Source organism: Etheostoma spectabile, unplaced genomic scaffold, assembly GCF_008692095.1.
Source record: "Etheostoma spectabile isolate EspeVRDwgs_2016 unplaced genomic scaffold, UIUC_Espe_1.0 scaffold00002036, whole genome shotgun sequence".
Classification (NCBI taxonomy): domain Eukaryota; kingdom Metazoa; phylum Chordata; class Actinopteri; order Perciformes; family Percidae; genus Etheostoma; species Etheostoma spectabile.
Genome location: NW_022602842.1, coordinates 11,877 through 32,442, shown reverse-complemented (window position 1 = coordinate 32,442; position 20,566 = coordinate 11,877). Strand labels below are relative to the sequence as shown.

The window sequence follows — 20,566 nt, the reverse complement described above, 5'->3', positions numbered from 1 at the left end:
GTAGGAGATAATGAGGTGTAACCATGTATCAGCAGATTTGAATAGCTCACGTTGCCAGAAATGTGACAAAAATTCTTTTGTCACAAAATTCCTTCCCAAGACTATCCTGCAGAGCCACCGTTGCTGCGGTCCGCAGCTTAGCGCTGCCCAAGACAATTGTGATTGGTCAGTTGTGAACGAATCGAAATAAGGCATGACAAATGTAATGGTAGCAATGTCAAAGTCTTACATTCTAACATATAGTTGTATTCTGCAAAGGAACTGTTATGTACTCACGTGTGTGCGTGGATGTGTTAGTAGAAGAAAATAATTGAAAGGTTCGAAGCAGGGCTGTAGTTCTTGAGTTGAACTCATATTCGAGGAAAATACATTTTTCTGTTGTCTTGGACTGACTTGTCTCGGACTCGGCCATTGGACTCGCCAAATAGTCTAGTGGTCTCAAACCGAGTCCAGCACTATATGCTTCCTCTAAAATAACAAAACCATTGATTAAGTGCACTTGGACAGAAAACAGTATTGGTTTAATTCATAATCCATCTACAACAGGAATTGACATTGGTACCTGGTATATGCCTCTGCTGCATCAATCATCAGACATCAATACTTTTCATGGATACCATGGGTTGTCAAGACAAGTGAAAAGTTTAAGAACGGGAATATGTCCATATTTTTGACACGTGTGTTGCTTGTTACAGGTTACATTTCCATCGGCAGTCTAGAATGTTCTTGTTACCCCAGAATTAAAACAACAACAGGTAAAATGTGAAGTTGCACCTCAGCTTAAAAGTGAAATTGGGATACTTAAAGTAAATATATGGCCTAATTGATCCCATAGTGTTTGAACTGGCCTTTTTTATCACAAAGAAAATAAAAAGCAAAAAGATCATCTTAAAATAGAAGATATACTGCCTACCACGTCACATAAATTATGAACAGGTAGGTAAGGGGTTTTGAAGAGGATTCTTTTTTTTTTTCTGTCTTTCTTGACCGTCTATCATTTGTACTCGGTCTTAACTTGGACTTGAACCTCTTTGGATTTGGTTTTGACTCAGTCTCGACTAGTCCTGGTCTTGACTCGACAAAGGTGGACTTGACTACAGACTTGGCTGGAGGCATCAGGCATGCAGGAGCTAAAGTAACCCTTGACCCTATTTTGGAGTCATCCTCTTTAGGATGTTAATAACCTTCATTACATTGAGGAGAGGCAAGGAAGTAATAGAACCCATCTCTGAATACTGACGAAAAGGTCAAATCCTCATGTGAACATGTGTTTCACCCGCGGCCAGAGACGCCACAGATGAAACTCTAATCAACAGACCACTCTAGCGCCTCAGCAGTCTATACAAAGGTCAAAATATGTAAGTGGTCAAGTGGCCAATGCTCTTTCCCAACCGTGAAAGACAAGCATTCAGACAAGCAGGAGAATGTGATTACACTCCAGAGTCATTGTGCCAGCCCATGTTGTAGTAAAGCCAGTGAATCCGGCCCATAGGACTGGCCATTGTGGGTAAGAAGCGGGACAGCGGAGCAGCCAGAGATTCAGCCATCCAGCCATTAACAGGGGGGACAGATTCACTGGGCCACGAGAAGGTTTAATCGATTAATTTTCTAGAGAGTAGACACTAATTACTTTTGGCAGTCCATAAACAATCTTCGCTCTGCTCAAATTCAAGCCTAGTGATCGCGCCTCGCATCCTTCTGAAGTTTGGACATGCACCAACGCCATCTGCACACAAGACGCACACCCATGGACACCACACACACACACACACACACACACTTGGATAACCTTACCCTTCACCACTGTGTAGAATTATCCATTTCTCTGGTTATTCACTAGATCATGTAAGGGTGATGAAACATAAAAAAAGTATAATGCTGTCCATACTCATGCACATGATGGCATCATCCCTGCTCTTTCCTGTCCTATCATCAGCATTAGCAGGTTGATCCTAAATAGGATCTACTAGAATGGACTGGCTTGGTAGGTGTAGACATGAAGAGTGGGGATTGGTTAGGGTAAGGGTAAGAATTCAGGGTTAGCCAATCAGAGGGCAGAAATATATCTACATATCATATATACATACCACCACTGTAAATACATACATATAGCGTATCCGATCGAACAGTATCGTGGCAAGACTGTTCTGCCTCTGATCACTTCACCCGGTATATCTTGCCCTAGTCCATATCCACGTCTTCCTACGGGATTGCTTCTGTGTCGAAGGAAATTCCGCCAGATGATGTCATTTTTGCCCTGTCTGTTTCCTTCTGCTTTCTTTGTTTTGGCGTTTTAACCTCTGGGGATTGCTGAGGACTATAGTTACATGGTCCTCAGATCTCTGCAGGGTAAATCCAGACAGCTAGCCAGACTATCAGTCCAATCTGAGGACTATGGTTATCTGGTCCTCAGATCATGCAGGGTAAATCCAGACAGCTAGCTAGACTATCAGTCCATCGGAGGACTATGGCTACTGGTCCTCAGATCTCGCAGGGTAAATCCAGACAGCTAGCTAGACTATCAGGTCCAATCGGAGGGACTATGGCTACCTGGTCTCAGATCTCTGCAGGGTAAACCAGACAGCTAGCTAGACTATCTGTCCAACTGAGGACTATGGTTACCTGGTCCTCAGATCTCTGCAGGGTAAATCCAGACAGCTAGCTAGACTATCTGTCCAATCTGAGTTTCTGTTGACGACTAAAACTACTTTCAAACATAGGCATGTTCCACCAAAACAAGTTCCTTCCCAAGGCTATTTTGCAGCGGCTCCATGTGAAGCTTAGCGCCGCCCATGAGGATTGAAATTGGTTTAAAGAAATGCCAATAAACCAGAGCACGTTTTCTCCAATACAGGAATGTTGTTTGGACCAGTCAGACCTTCCTCCACAGTGCTGCGGAGGAAGGTCTGACAAGGCGAGACTGTTACCCTTACCCTAAATCTTCCCCTAACTAATGCCTAAACCGAACCACGTCCAGCGGATCAGATCAAGCTTTTACCCATTATACAGGGTATATCTAACTACATGTTAACAGTTTTAATGCATAACAATTTTGCATAACTCTTGATATTTGATACTAAAAATAAATTGAAATAGACAGGTCTGCTAGACCAAAAGATCTGCTGGGAGTCACTGCACTAGTCTTAACTCACCTGATGAGCTAGTCATTGGACTTTCCAAAAAAAATACCTGGCAGATGACTGGATGATATATAAAAGGTAATTGTATTTGTATTGCCACACAGACATTAAGGGCAAGGCACCCTTCTTCAGCATGTTTCCAATACTACACAGATGATGTTAATTATAATATGCAAAACCAGCGCCATCAACTACATCTGCAGTTGCAATCTTTCCAGACAAAATAAGGTCATGATGAAAAAAAAAATTAAAAAAATTAAAACAATTAAAAATAATAATATAAAGTGGAAAAACATATCCTAACAAGCATCAATGGAATACAGACCGTTTAGGTGATTGGACGATCTGTCTAAGACGTCCGCCATTTTGTTTGACGCGAGGCGAGCAATGGTGGCCGTCACACAACACTGAAAAAGGCCACGCTGGCTTTTCCTCGCTAACATACCAAATGCCATGCCAAACTTTTTTTTTTTTTTTTTGCAACCTTCCCTACAAGCTAAACAACATGGTTAGCTGTGGGTTCTTTAGATAATATAAGTTCATAGGTCATTAGAGATTTTGATTCCGATACCGATTCCAATACCTGCACTTGAGTATTGGCCGATACAGAGTACTGATCTGATACCAGTGTGTCATTAATTTATTATGATGTAACTACGATCCCTGTATGGATGAGATGAGATTATATATTTATTGTTAGGTTAAACTTTTGTGAAACATGAAACAAACAATGAATGCCACAGATCTTTCTTTTATTAACTAAGTTGACAGTGAGTCATGACGGCCAAAAGAACATAAATGAACATGATTTATTCTGGGCTAAATTACTTGGTATCGGATCGATGCAAAAACTCCAGTACTTTCCGATCCAGCAATTTAGGCTTTATAGGAGGTTTTTCATACTGGTATTGGTATATACCACTATTGTTACCAATATCTCCAAATCTGCTTTGCGCTTCAGCCATAAAAGGCAAAAGACTGCTAGCCGTCAAAATGGAGTTGAAAGCTTAAATTGTACAGACCATCACGGGTGGTGAAATGTTTTTCAAGCACATGAAATGCCCCTGTTAAATGGAGACAGTCCTCACTTCTAGAGGAAAAAAGGCCCCCTTACACTGGTAAACAGAGTAGAAGCGAGGTGAGAGCGGTGTGCACCCCTGTGTGACAATGCGGGACACAGAACGCTCGTGAATACAGGCCTGGCAGGGCAAAGTGATTGAAACCACAGCTACTCCCACCCCCAATGGTTTTCATTCAGTCCCCCCTCCTTCACAGCTGTCATATCAGCAACACAGGGCTTAGCTTAGCCAGAGCAGGCAGCTGAGCAGAAATAAGCCTATAGCATGGACACAAATGCTGCATTTATCACAAACAAGCAAGGGCCACTGTGGCGGGACTGTGTGTGGGTGTGTGTGTGTGTGTGTGTGTGTGTGTGTGTGTGTGTGTGTGTGTGGTGTTGTGTGTGTGTGTGTGTGTGTGTGTGTGTGTGTGTGTGTGTGTTGTGCGTGGTCGACTAATATGGATTTTTTGAAGGCTGAATTCAGTATTTCTAGATTTAAGTAACCATTAATATTGTTGTTGTTCAATACTGAAATATTTAAACATATTCTCGATGGGGTGTATGATGATGTGTTGTACCTGAAGTCTCTTTTATATAGACCTTAGTGGTCCCCTAATACTGTATCTGAAGTCTCTTTTATATAGACCTTAGTGGTCCCTAATACTGTATCTGAAGTCTCTTTTATATAGACCTTAGTGGTCCCCTAATACTGTATCTGAAGTCTCTTTTATATGGACGTTAGTGGTCCCCTAATACTGTATCTGAAGTCTCTTATATAGACCTTAGTGGTCCCTAATACTGTATCTGAAGTCTATATAAGACCTTAGTGGTCCCTAATACTGTATCTGAAGTCTCTTTTATATGGACCTTAGTGGTCCCTAATACTGTATCGGAAGTCTCTTTATATAGACCTTAGTGGTCCCTAATACTGTATCTGAAGTCTCTTATATAGACCTTAATGGTCCCCTAATACTGTATCTGAAGTCTCTTTTATATAGACATTAGTGGTCCCTAATACTGTATCTGAAGTCTCTTTTATATAGACCTTAGTGGTCCCTAATACTGTATCTGAAGTCTCTTTTATATAGACCTTAGTGGTCCCTAATACTGTATCTGAAGTCTCTTATATAGACCTTAGTGGTCCCCTAATACTGTATCTGAAGTCTCTTATATAGACCTTAGTGGTCCCCTAATACTGTATCTGAAGTCTCTTTTATATAGACCTTAGTGGTCCCCTAATACTGTATCGGAAGTCTCTTTTATATAGACCTTAGTGGTCCCTAATACTGTATCTGAAGTCTCTTATATAGACCTTAGTGGTCCCCTAATCCTGCATCTGAAGTCTCTTTTATATAGACATTAGTGGTCCCTAATACTGTATCTGAAGTCTCTTTTATATAGACCTTAGTGGTCCCTAATACTGTGTCTGAAGTCTCTTTTATATAGACCTTAGTGGTCCCCTAATACTGTATCTGAAGTCTCTTTTATATGGACCTTAGTGGTCCCCTAATACTGTATCTGAAGTCTCTTTATATAGACCTTAGTGGTCCCTAATACTGTATCTGAAGTCTCTTGTATAGACCTTAGTGGTCCCTAATACTGTATCTGAAGTCTCTTTATATAGACCTTAGTGGTCCCTAATACTGTATCTGAAGTCTTTCATATAGACCTTAGTGGTCCCTAATACTGTATCGAAGTCTCTTTATATAGACCTTAGTGGTCCCTAATACTGTATCTGAAGTCTTTATATAGACCTTAGTGGTCCCCTAATACTGTATCTGAAGTCTCTTTATATAGACCTTAGTGGTCCCCAATACTGTATCTGAAGTCTCTTTTATACAGACTTATTGGTCCCCTAATACTGTATCGGAAGTCTCTTTATATAGACCTTAGTGGTCCCTAACTGTATCTGAAGTCTTCTTTCATATAGACCTTAGTGGTCCCTAATACTGTATCTGAAGTCTCTTTATATAGACCTTAGTGGTCCCTAATACTGTATCTGAAGTCTCTTTTATAGACCTTAGTGGTCCCTAATACTGTATCTGAAGTCTCTTATATAGACCTTAGTGGTCCCCTAATACTGTATCTGAAGTCTCTTTTATATAGACCTTAGTGGTCCCCTAATACTGTATCTGAAGTCTCTTTTATACAGAACTTATTGGTCCCCTAATACTGTATCTGAAGTCTCTTTTATATAGACATTAGTGGTCCCTAATCTGTGTATCTGAAGTCTCTTATATGGACCTTAGTGGTCCCATAATACTGTATCGGAAGTCTCTTTTATATAGACCTTAGTGGTCCCTAATACTGATCTGAAGTCTCTTATATAGACCTTAGTGGTCCCTAATACTGTATCTGAAGTCTCTTTATATAGACCTTAGTGGTCCCTAATACTGTATCTGAAGTCCTCTTTATATAGAACTTAGTGGTCCCTAATACTGTATCTGAAGTCTCTTTATATAGACCTTAGTGGTCCCTAATACTGTATCTGAAGTCTCTTATATAGACCTTAGTGGCCCTAATACTGTATCTGAAGTCTCTTTATATAGACCTTAGTGGGCCTAATACTGTACCTGAAGTCTCTTTTATATAGACCTTAGTGGTCCCCTAATACTGTATCTAATACGTGTAAAAGCACCTGACCAGGCATCGCTTTATGGACGGGACAGCAGTCAGAATGTGTTGGCACTTCAATTATTACCACAATCACTGCCTCTATACAAGAAAACTTCACAACCACACATCCAGCGAGCACTTGTATGCACTGATATATTTAACAAGCTTGCTAAATTCAGAACCGTATTATTTGACACTCGCACTAGTGATTCCTAGGCCCTAAATATTATATTTGTTAGGACAGAATTAGGCAAAAACTGCATTACATTAAGCTCCATATAAATGGAAAACCAGCGGATTCTAATAAAAACTGAACTAATCACTTTAAATGTCTTTTCTGAGTCCATGTATTCTGAATTAGATTTGACTAACTTTGAGTTGTTTATAACATTCTGTGATTCTTTGATGTGTGTACTGTGTATTGGAACTGCATCTTGTTATGTTAGTATGTCAGTAATTTTCTGTGTACTGTACTTGTATATGGCATGTAATCAGGACGTCACTGGAAATGAGAGCTTGCTCTAAATTGGCCGTTCTTGAATAATAAAGGTTATATACAGTATATCTGGAAAAAATAGGGTTGGTTTAGGGTGAACATTTTTTTTGGGCCATGTAAGCCCAAATTTAGTGGCCTCGGATACATTTTACTTCCATTAGTCCATCAGAAACACTCATATGAATGATTTAATGAGTATGCCTACTGATTGTAATGTTGTGAATTACTATAAAGGAGAATGAGGCTTATTTTTTAGCAGAGTTTGCAAAAAAGCTATATATATATTTGAAAAGGCGCCTATTCCTGACTGACTTTTGTAATCAGAACCATTACAAGCACCCCCTGCACCCAATTGGACCCAAACAAGTGCTCAAAGCAGTCTAATAACGTACTTTACATATAGTGGATTGCAGACCTTGAGTCTGAGCTTCTATGTCACAAAATCATAAAAATTTCATGCAACATAAGTTTTTTTTTTTTTTTTAATTTCAATATAACCTACAATGTGGGGAATTATCAGCTAACACCACCACATGTCTTTTGGTTTAATAATAAAAAAAAATGGACCTTGGCCCCATGTGCTCCGCGAAGATCCTTTCTGCAGTCTCTATTAGTGTAATTTTCACGTTTAAACACAAAAGCAGAGGACGTTAATGATCGTGTGATTCATGCTCATAATTCGGCAGCAGCAGTGTGCACACACAGTCGATGACGGCAGTTTAACGCCTCTGTCCGTCAAGGGAGAAAGTCAAATGCAACCCACTGATGGCATTAGTATATAACTTTTGCTTTTCTAAAATCCTGCTGGTGTTGTGATGATGGCAATTCTAATCTGATGCCTGTAGTGCACAATAGAAGCATCAAACGTGAGCAGCGTTTGGCTGTGGTGTGAGTATGTGAACTGGTTGAAATGAGTGTGTCTCAAGGTGAATGCGTGAGACTTGAGAGCCTGTGTAAACACTTAACTGTAAGAATGTGGAGTGGAAAGTATAGTATGAAAAAGTAGACTGATAGACATTAAGCTGCAAGTCTGTTTAGCGTTCACAAAGGTACTTTGGACTCTTTGGACACACTAGGGACACAAATGTATGTTGGAAAGCCTTGCAAAAATTTCTTTTACACAATAAGCAACTTTAAAGAATTTTTTTAATTTTTCACCCTGGACCCAATTTTTCCATGTTTTTGTTCGTAAGTGGCTTCCGAGATTATTTTTTTTAAATAGGTCCAGGATTGAGCAAGAGTTCTGTAGCCAACAGCAGCAATAGCTGCGATATATCACTCGGAGCAGCAACGTGCACTGTGAACGCACTTCCACTAAAAGTGTTCATAAGAAACAGCAGCTCGTCCAGTATTTGAACCCAGGGACTCTAGCAGGTTATTACTGGGCTCTTAAGGCACATCAAATATGATAAAGTTTTTACGAAAATGTGTTATTAAACCAAAACACACCCAATTAGACCAAATTAATGGGCAACGTACCATTAGTGTGCATGGGTGATGGATTTGTGTGTGTGAGTATGAAATGAAGACAGAGCATAGATAAATTAAGCAACTACAACAGGCTGCATGCGCCAACGTGCATGCAGCCTGTTGTAGTTGCTCCGTCTTCAGTCTTCTTACTTTAACTTCTAATTGTCTTTTTTGTTTCTTTTCAACCGTCTTTTTTTGTTTCTTACGTGTGTGACTTCCAGACACTAAGTCGCAACTTTACTACACTCTCCCAAATTATGCGAGTTGGGAGAGTTTTGGAAAGCCATGGCACCGTCGCTTTGTTTACAATCGGGACCAGCTGATTGCGCTGAAGCCGAACAAGGCGCCGTCTTGGGCGCCCCGGCCCACAGACATCCCCACGGAAATCTGGAGGAGGACACATCGAGGATGCAGAGGTGGAATGAAACGGCGAGGGAAGAGAGAGGGGTCCAGGCAACGAAGGCTTAGGAGAAGGAGTTTTAAGCCGTGTCTCCCCTCTCTCATCATGGGCAATGTGAGGTCACTGGCTAATAAAATGGACGAACTAACCGCTTTAGTCCGGAGTCAGCGGGAGTACAGGGAGTGTAGTCTAATGTGCTTCACGGAGACTTGGCTACACTCGGAAATTCCCGACATCAACGTCTCCATCAACGGCTTTCAGACTGTTCGGGCCGACAGGGACTGCACCGAGAGCGGTAAGCGTAAAGGCGGGGGGCTTGCCGTTCTAGTTAACAACAGATGGTGTAATCCCGGTCACATTACGGTTAAACAGCGTATCTGTAGCCCGGACATTGAACTGCTCGCTGTGGGACTCCGGCCATATTATCTGCCACGTGAAATCTCACATGCCATCGCCGTTGCTGTTTACATTCCGCCCTCTGCCAACCAGACGTCGGCGTGTAACGTCACCCACACCGCCATTGCCCAACTCCAGACTCAACACCCGAGTGCCTCATTGTGATCTCGGGTGACTTCAACCATGTTACCATGACCTCCACACTAACTAACTTCACCCAGTAAGTGAGCTGCCATACCAGAGAGGAGAGGACCTTGGACCGCTGTATGCTAATGTCAGGGACGCATACAGCTCTTCCCCCTCCCCCACTGGGCAGATCCGACCACAACCTGGTTCACATCAACCCCTGCTATGTGCCTCTGGTGAAAAGGCAACCTGACCTCAAGGACAGTGAGGAGATGGTCGGAGGAGGCCTATGAGACACTTCAGGGATGTTTTGAGGTGACAAACTGGGATGCACTCTGTGAGCCACATGGAGAGGACATAGATGGGCTGACTGAGTGTATCTCAGATTACATAAACTTCTGTGTGGACTGCACTGTCCCAGCAAAGACTGTTCAGTGTTACCCAAACAACAAACCGTGGGTAACAAAGGACATCAAGAACATCCTGATGCTAAGAGGAGGGCTTTCAGAGCTGGGAATAGGGAGGAGGTGAGGGCCATTCAGGGGGACCTGAAGGTGAAGATCAGGGAGGCTAAGGAGAAGTACAGGAGGAAGCTGGAGCGTAAACTCCAGCAGAACAACATGAGGGAGGTCTGGAGCGGAATGAGGACCATCACTGGCTTCAGACCAACTGGCAGCAGAGGAGTTGAAGGCAGCTTGGACAGGGCCAACGAACTCAATCTGTTCTTAACAGATTTGATGCTCCTGCTCCTGCCCATCCCCCCATTAACACAACTGCTGTCTTAACCCCAACCCCACTACTTCCCCCTCCCCCCCTCACTGTCCCTTGTCCTCCTCCCGGGAGAGCCCTACCTCCCCCTCCTCTAGCCCTCCGGTTAACACCTCTCTCCAGCCTGACTCCCCCTCCCCCTACCCCACCTGTGACCTCTGTGTGCCTCACTGCTGACCAGGTGAGAAGACAGCTGACCAGACTCCACTCTAATAAGGCTGCAGGCCCTGATGGTATCCATCCTGGGGTGCTCAAAGCCTGTGCCTCTCAGCTATGGTGGAGTCTTTCACCATGTCTTCAACCTGAGCCTTAGTCTCCAAAGGGTCCCCATGCTGTGGAAGACATCTTGCCTCGTTCCTGTGCCAAAGACGCCACGTCCCAGTGACGCCAAGGACTACAGACCGTGGCACTGACCTCCCACATTATGAAGACCCTGGAGAGACTGGTTCTGGAATATCTGCGGCCCATGGTGAGGCCTCTCCTGGACCCCCTCCAGTTCGCCTACCAGCCCCGGTTGGGAGTTGAGGACATCTTCCTGCTCAACCGCATCTACGCCCACCTGGACAGGCCGGCAAGCACGGTGAGGGTCATGTTTTTGACTTCTCCAGTGCTTTCAACACATCCGGCCGGCCCTGCTGGTGAGAAGCTGACAGCGATGAAGGTGGATCCCCCCCTCGTGTCCTGGATTGTTGACTACCTGACTGGCAGACCACAGTAGTGCGCCTGCAACACTGTGTATCAGACAGAGTGGTCAGCAACACCGGGGCCCCGCAGGGGACTGTCCTCTCTCCCTTCTCTTCACCATCTACACCACAGACTTCAACTACCACACAGAGTCCTGCCATCTTCAGAAGTTTCTGATGACTCTGCTGTGGTTGGATGTATCAGCGAGGGGGACGAGGCTGAGTACAGAGCTGTGGTGGGGGACTTTGTCACATGGAGTGAGCAGAACCATCTCCAGCTCAATGTGACAAAGACCAAGGAGCTGGTGGTGGATCTAAGGAGAGCCAAGGCAGCAGTGAGCCCTGTTTCCATCCAGGGGTCAGTGTGGACATTGTGGAGGACTACAAATACCTGGGAGTGCACTTGGACAATAAACTGGACTGGGCCAAGAACACTCAAGCCCTCTACAGGAAGGGCCAAAGCCGTCTCTATTTTTTGAGGAGGCTGAGGTCCTTTAACATCTGCAGGACAATGCTGAAGATGTTTTATGAGTCTGTGGTGGCCAGTGCTATCCTCTTTGCTGTTGCATGCTGGGGCAGCAGGCTGAGGGTAGCGGACGCCAACAGACTCAACAAACTGATTCGCAAGGCCAGTGACGTCGTGGGGGTGGATCTGGACTCTCTGTCGGGTGTGTCAGATAGGAGGATGCTGTCCAAACTACATGCCATCTTGGACAATGTCTCGCACCCACTCCATGGCTTGCTGCTCAATCACAGGAGCACTTTCAGTGACAGACTAATTCTCCCAAAATGCACCACAGAGCGCCACAGTAAGTCATTCCTGCCTGTGGCCATCAAACTTTTTAACTCCTCCCTCTAAGTGTCTGACACACACACTTAGAGAGGTTGAAACTGGACAATATTATCTGTATTATCTGTTTTGTGCAATAACACTGGCCTGACGTGTGCAATTTCAAATACTACAATTATTATTATTATTATTATTTAACTTTTCACCATTCCAAATCCTTAATTATGTTAATTATGTAAATAATGTATAATAACATTCCTTTATGTAAATACCATACCAATTCCTTATATTTCTTTATTTCTTGTATTTCTACTCTATTTATAATATTTGTGCAACTACAACACAGAGTTTCCCTTCGGGGATCAATAAAGTATTTCTGATTCTGATTCTGAAAACAACAAAACAACGGATAAAAAAGGAGGAGCTGAGAGCAGCCAGCAGGCCGGCTGAAAGATGTGCACTGCAGATATACTTAAAAAAAACTGGGAAAACTATCCACCCGATGCGTCTTTACTGCGTCACAAGCATCACGGGCATTCAAGTCACTCTCGGAAGTGTGCCTCTCTGCTTCGCCAAAGACACGCGTCAGGTCTATTTTAAAGGGAGGCATAGTAGGTAGATGCTAGCTAATGTACAAGTGATTTCTCTGTAAAGTAATGTAGAGACAATATAATCCGTGAGTCAGGCTGGCAAGAAGATCAGCTTATCTGAGACGCTCCTGGTGTGGTATGGCGCGTTGCGGAGGACGGAACCAAACAGGCGCAGCTGGAACGCAGCGCAGACGTGCAGTCTAGTGGAAAAATGGGGGAAATGTGTTCCAGGTTGGACTAACACTCTGCAGAGTCAGCAGAGAGAAAGGTCAATCACACACAGGGGTTGTCGCAGCCTTAGCGATTACATTGCTGCTCACCGGAGGAACCATACTTCTACAATCTTTGGGTAAACTTCATGTTTCAATTGCATATGCTTTCCAATATTGCTGACATTTCTCCAAAGCGTACTGTAGGATTGAGATGATTAACATCCCTACTGGCAGCAATTAGCTTCTATGCATTTATTATGCAATGAAAATCAATTTGCAGGTGCGTCAGTTTCCTATCATTTCCAAGACAGGAAATATCTTGAGAATATTTTGGTATTTTTCAGGAAGTTTCCTGCAGAGAAGTGAGAGATCATGCTGTAATTACAGTGAAAAATGAGCAGTTGGCACATTTGATATTCACCGTTTCTAAGAAAACCTTGAAATTATACTTGCATAGAAATTGACAGGGTCATGTTGTGTCAAGTTTATCCAATTATGAGTTCATCATTTTGCAGCTCTCTCAAGTGATATATTTTAGGAATTTACTGCTTCTTATGTATTTCTCCAACCTGACCTCTTCCATTTTCATACACTGTTTTTTCTACTCTAAAACCCTTCCAAAAGTTGGTGTTCTGCAGCCAGTATTTCTGAAACCTGTGATTTTTCAAAAGGTTGTCAAAACAGTGTCTCCTCACAACACATAACTGCTACAATAAATATGCAAACGTGCAAATGTGACTCCACAGGAAGTGGACCAACGACAGAACCGTTTCAACCATTCAATCCAAATAGAGCCACGGAGCTAGCAGCAGAAATGAACGAAAACATGATAAATTATGGACATCAAGTGGATAAATCTTGAATGTAAAATTTTAGATTTCATGCTCAACGACCCCAAAAAAATGCACAAGTTCCAGGCTGGATTGAAAATAACCTGTAGAGGCTAGAAAGACCCCGAAGAGACCTCGTTAGCTTTTAGCTGCAAAAATCTGTAAGTTTCTGTCTTTTATGGTTATTAAATGATTGAATTATGAATCAGAGGTGCCGTTTTTATTTGTATACAGTCCTTTTGGTTGCAGGAGGTTAATGTGCGGGGGCATTTTCATCTCTTTTATAGGCATTACTGTATATGCATATAATAAAATAATGCAGAGATTTATAAATCGGTGTGTTGGTCAGTTGTAGCTGCAGGATGGGAGCTAAAGCTGCACCTTGTTTGCTTCACTAATAACGTTAAATGAAAGCTAAAATGTATGAGAATTTTTCCATTTAAAAAGTATAATGTTCCGTTAAAGCATCCATAACTGTAAACATGTTTTTCTTGTATTTTCTGTCTTTTAAGAGGGACTAAGTACCAAACGGAGGTGGTCCCTGAGGATAGAAAAGCCAAAGCAGCAACTTGGCCCTGGTTTGCCAACATGGATGAGAAATAAGGGCAGTCTGCACCAGTCCGATTGCCCCAATCCAAGAGGGCAAAACCAGGGCCAGGGACTGCACTAGCATCACCAGACAACACAGCCGAAAGAATACGAGTGGTGCATGAAGGAATCTACAGACAGCAGCCAAAATGCAGCGACTTGAGGTATGGCAAGGGAAGAACAGTCACAGTTTAAAACTGATTAAAAAAGCTCAAAAAGACGGTGCCTTTCCCAGGCAGTCAGCTGTTCTCTCGGTTAATGGGTCTCCCTGCAGCGGGTGCGGAGACGTTAGCTAACGTTAGCTTTCTAATTTCACCCTCCCAACATGTCTTCATTGCCTGTTGATACAAACTTGTATCTCAGTAGTTAAAATGAATGTGTTACCAAGGATTAATGTTGTGAGCTCTATGCTACCTCTCTCCCCTCCTGCTGTTTTTGGCGTAAATTACAATCAGCGGTATCTAGATTTATCTGGAAAGGCAAATGGCCGCAACTTAAGATATCTACTCTACAGAGGAGGAGAGAGGATGGTGGCCTCTCAGTTCCCAACTTTAAAGATTATTTTTGGTCTTTCGTATTGAGGCCCCTCCTCACTTGGTTGAACCCAGATATATCTGTTTTCTGGCATACCTTAGGAAGTGCTCTGACAGAGCCGTGGTCACTCCATGACGTTCTCTTTGCCAATGTTTCCAACAAACAGTGCCAGCCGCGCTTTGGCCCCATTATCTCACATCTTATCAAGACTTGGAGATTAGTTGAAACTGATATGATGATACTGCCATGTAGCTTGTAACTGGCACACGTTTCCCCCATTATTCAATAATACAGCACTCCTGATTGGTGGGATGCCGTTAACAGCCCCACAATGGGAACAAAGGGGCGTTCATTGTCTAAAAGATATTTTGAGTGAGGTTGGCTTGTTACCTTTTTCTGATTTGCAGACATATCCAATCTACCACGTTCCTCTTTTTTCTTTTACCTTGAGTTAAGATGAGCCCTCAAGGCATACGGTGTTCCCTGGCAGAGGCCTTTGCCCATCCATTCCATTCAGAAGTTATTTACTGCGCAGCCTAAAAACTGTGGTATGGTATTCAGACTTTATTAGTTCTCAGTGATATCTGGCCACTCTGGCCTTCCTATTGAGAGGGTCTGGGTACGTGATTGCGATTGATTTTAAATTTTAGGTCACATTGTGCAGCCCTAATGGAAATGATGGTATAGATGTGAGAAAGGTTACATTCTCCTCCTTGTTCCACAAAGATCTGTATTCATATGCCGCAAAGCCTAAAAAGCCTAAAAAGATTGAAAAGATTTATTTGAGATTTGAGGGGTTGGTGGGGACATTTCCACTCTCAGCAGGTGGATAAAAACTAACCCAGAACCTACTCTTAATTGTTGGTGTCTTCTTGTAAATTACAGCATACAGAAAATCACTATTATTTCCAAAATCATTCAGCTTTATATTTGGTTTCCCGTTTGCTAATATCTTCTACTGTAATTCAACTACCCAAGGCCAATTGTTTCTTTGTCAGTTTGTCGTAGAATTTTACCCCCTTCTTTGAATGCTCAATGTACATTTATGTAGTCCAACATCAAAGTAGCACATTAATAACACTAGTATCCTCCAGATGTGTCATATTATGAACATATCTGTCTAAAATACCCTGAGTGTAGCATTCTGTGACATTGATTCCAAAAGCCTGATAGCTATACATTATATATGAACCACATGCCTGCTTGTAATTTGAGATTGAAGTGACAGGATGTTTTGCTGATACCACAAAAAAGACCAAGTTATTGCTTGTTTGATTGCAAGCGTTTTGATGTGCATTCTCAGACATAAAAGATACACAGCCACATGGCAGATTTGTATGACAAGATCAAAGGGAAGCATGAAAATCAAAAGGCTGTGTGTATTGAGGCTCAGCCCTCGACAGTAACCTCTTCAGAACAAGAAAAGAAAGATGAACTCAAAACCAGTGTCTTTCTCTCCAGTGGGGGAGTGGCTCAGCGTCACCCCCTCTCTTTATCGCCACCTCTCCAGCTGACGCAGCCAAACTTAGGAATTGCTCCATGTGTGTTTGCTAAAGCCTCCTCCCCCATCCCCAGTCTGATCTCAGGCCATTCCATCAGCACTGCTTCCCTTTGAAAACAACCTTCAGCCTTGGGGAGGAGAGAAAAAAACACCTCTGGGCAGTGAAATTGCCTTGTCACACAAAAGGAGTCATTATTGAGATAAATCACCCCATTCTATTCCAAAACTAAACTCTGCCTTCCCGTGGCACCTGCCATCCAGGCTGAGCTATCACATGTACTCTCTGGACTGAAACTCCGTCAGCCAGGAGGATCCAATACTGCCTCTGGTTGGTTTGGCAGAGTGATCTCTACAAAAAGTTCCATTGAACAGGTAAGGCCAAAAGCTAAAACACTGTTTAAAACAAGACAGTAAAATATGCCGTAGGCGTTCCAACTGCAGCCAGCATCATTCTGTTGCCTGCTCTGTTGACTCGGCCATATACTAATCCTTGGTGGATTTTCACTCCCATGTTCTTAAACTGTTTGCATAAAAACATCTATGTGAGCGCCAACGGTCACACATGCACACACAACTTGTGGGAACTGCTGAGTCCTGACTTTGGCACTGTGGCTGTCCCTGGTCAGCTTTTTTATTTTATTCCATCTACTGTTCCATCTACAGCTCACCTGGTAGAGTGCATGCCCATGTACAGAGGCTCAGCCCTTGTGCACCCAATGCACGCATTACTGGGAAAAGGGAAATGTATAGCATGATGATGCTACAGTATCCCATGTTAAGTCAAATTCTGGTTATGCTATCATTCATTGCTGCTTTAAACAAATATGCAGCTGATGTGTGAGTGTTTAATGTCGTCGAGATGCCAGTGCACATCTGTTTCCCAATGATTACACATCATGACGCCAGTGTTGCTCCAAAGCAAACAAGCTAATGGTAACACACAGTAATAATGCTGAGCAGTTAGCAGCCCGACACCTAATCTTCCTTACCCTGCACAACACTTGGTGTCATCAGCAAGATCCTGCGATCCTACGACAGCCCTTTTTCTTCTTCAACAGCATGTGTGGGTTGGCAGGGATAAAGTAAACTGTTAGAGGCGAGGTTTCGATGGAAACAAGGATGTTGTTCTCTGTCACAGCTTTGGCCCTAGGACGGCGCACACTGGCAGCAGTCTGGCCTAAGGCTGTGTAAGAGAGACGTGGGACACACTGCTCCATCTTCATTAGCTCACACATGTTGATGGGAGCTTCTGGGAGGATTTCTTACTGATGTTATATTGATTGCATTTGGATTTCAGCCTAGGTATTAGTAATATTAATCCATGTACATTATTAGTCTAGCCCACCACAATAGTCTATATCGATGGGATTGTTACTCAGGATGTCCCTCATTTTCAGCCGGATGTCCGTCCCCGTCCTCTGTCTCTGTGTTGGCATTCTAACCTCCGGTGGATTTCTGAGGACTATGGTTACCTGGTCCTCAGATCTCTGCAGGGTAAATCCAGACAGCTAGCTAGACTATCTGTCCAATCTGAGGACTATGGTTACCTGGTCCTCAGATCTCTGCAGGGTAAATCCAGACAGCTAGCTAGACTATCTGTCCAATCTGAGGACTATGGTTACCTGGTCCTCAGATCTCTGCAGGGTAAATCCAGACAGCTAGCTAGACTATCTGTCCAATCTGAGGACTATGGTTACCTGGTCCTCAGATCTCTGCAGGGTAAATCCAGACAGCTAGCTAGACTATCTGTCCAATCTGAGGACTATGGTCACCTGGTCCTCAGATCTCTACAGGGTAAATCTAGACTAGGGTTGCACGATATAAGAAAAATGTGAATGTATTGTTGAACATCGTGGTAACGATAGTACTTGTGATGAATACATGGATATATAGTGTCAAGATAAAATCCGATGAGAAGGTATTACCTTTGAGTTGATATTCATGAAATTCCATCAAATTTGACTGTTTCCATAAGGCATTTTTCATTCAATATCACTTACTTTGGATAAAAACGTGTGGATGGAAACATAGCTACTGTCTATATCTCTGCCATGCCAATTTGGCAGCAACTCCAACATGTGGGCAGAGTGAAGCACTGTTAAGCTCATACCACACCCTCTGCTGTAAAAATGACTGTCAGGACTATGATGAAGTAAGAGACAAAAGTGGATGGCTCTGACAGTTCAGTGACTGGAGGTTGTTGCTAACGCTGGCTGAGGCCAGTGTCTTCATGCTCCTACCTCTCACTAATTGGAACAACCTCTTTAATTGGGTGTGGAAACCATAGAGACGGCTGCTCCGTCTGGGAACTGATAAGCTGAAAGAGACACCTTCAACAGAGGAGATGGCGCTGAGTGAGCTGGCCTCTGCAGTGACTGAGACGCCTCAGCCGCTAGAAAGAACTGAAGCGTGTGTGACTGACATGGGAGTGTTGCATCCACCAAAGCTCTGCTTTCCTATCCCCACAGTCAGAACTAAACATGGAGGAGCAGCGTTCAGTTTTGTATGCACCACATATCTGCAACAATTTCCCAGAAAACCACACGACCACTGAACTCTTTTTAGATCAAGGTTTAAGACTCTTCTTTTTGATGCTTCCATTTAAAAAAAAAAAAAATTATAAAATTCCAAATCAGTAGAATACTGTACTTCAATACAATTGTAAGGTACTCTCATTTATTTTCATTTTCGCCTACTTTATACTTCTACTCCACCTCAATTCAGAGTCAAGTAGGCCTATTACTTCACAATTTATTCAAAACTTAGTGATTCTAAGATATTAATTATACAAATAATGTGAATAATGATTATGTATTGAAGTGGATAAAGATGACTTTGTTGATCCCGTGGTGAAGTCACAAGCTACGTGCTAAGTCAGATTTCCACAGTTATGTTGGTGAAAGTAACTCACAAAAGTAGTGTAAAGCATTTCAATTCAGAGACAGTAATATTGTAATATAACTTATTACTCTCAATGACAGTAACTGGTAATCTATCATGTTTTACATTTTGGAAGTAACTTGCCCAACACTACTGAAATGTGCTACATTCATGTGCTACAGCTGGTCAATACCACAAAACAGTCAATACCCCAAAACTGCAGTTTCACCATTGAGTAAAACAGCTTTTTGAACACTTGGACTGTGGGGACAGAGATTATTTTGTTCCATGTAGCAGTAGTGGATCAATTCAGTCCCCATCTGTGTGCAGTTGGAAGTAATAGATGGTCAAATTTAGGCTTCATGTGTTTTTATTTTTTAGTATTGACCCACTGTGACTTTGGACTGTTTGCAAGTTCAAACAAAAAAACTGAACAGCTTAGCTCAAATTTATTCCCTGAAAAGGCCAAATGGCAAAAGAACGCCTCTGTGTAAGGCTTACTTTAACATTTTACTCCACTACATTCATAGCAGCTACAGTTACTTTTAGATTAAAATGATCAGATCAAAAATGTAAATTAAAAAGCTCTAACATTGTTTTGTATCAGTCAACAAACGCAAATCAAAAGCGACTTTGTGCCCTGATCAAATCACAACAGACTGCAATTTAATTTAATTAGTATAATGAGTATATATAAGAAATGGAATAAGTGAAAATAAAAAGTATATCTCCCCCCGCTGGTAAAAAGTAACTAAATAACTTGAATTTTAAATGACCTACTTGTTACATTTACTTGGGTACATTTTTATGCTAGTACTTATACTTGTAAAATAAGTAAAAGTTCAAAGCAATAGTATACACCGTAGTATGGTATATTTTTCTACTCTTTCCACCTCTGAAAATTATTCATTAAAGCATATGACGCGCTTATACAGTATGTAACCCAAACGCTAGTTCGTACAAGTTTTATTTATTATATTATATTTTATTTATTTATTATATTACATCAGAACAAATCGAAAAAATTGGTGTGGCACCTAAATCATGGTTACAGCTGCCGCCGTGGTTCTACTCCACGCCCTACACTATTATTAATACTACTATTTTTTCTAGTCATAGTGCTTTATTCGTACTATAATTGTCACTGTTCCAACACACGCCAACTGCTTTAATTATTATTAATCATGTCTGTAGATCTGTATCAGTGTCCCTGTGTCCAACCCGGCAGTGACAGATGGCCACCCACCAAGAGCCTGGGTCTGTCCGAGGTTTCTGCATAAAAGGAGGTTTTTTTCCTCAACACTGATGCACTAAATTCTTTCTCTCTCGGGGTGGGGGTGTTCAAATTGTTGGATCTCTGTGTGGTCTAGACCTAAACTGGGTCAGGATTTAGAGAAATGGCAGACCCAGAATGCAGAGAAAACAGAGCAGAAAAACAGAACTAAAAAGGGTTACAACAAAAAGAGTCTAAAGTAAGTATAGTACC

General features: G+C 42.4%; 1 long non-coding RNA gene across 1 annotated transcript; it reads right to left on the bottom strand.

Annotated features, from left to right (window-relative positions):
• Nucleotides 1-9,631: 9,631 nt before the first annotated feature.
• On the bottom strand, nucleotides 9,632-14,353 carry LOC116675538 (uncharacterized). The gene is made up of 3 exons (XR_004328433.1): nucleotides 14,259-14,353; nucleotides 12,870-12,871; nucleotides 9,632-9,642 (listed from the first exon to the last, which is right to left on the bottom strand). It is a non-coding gene; the product is annotated as an uncharacterized LOC116675538 (long non-coding RNA).
• Nucleotides 14,354-20,566: the final 6,213 nt, after the last annotated feature.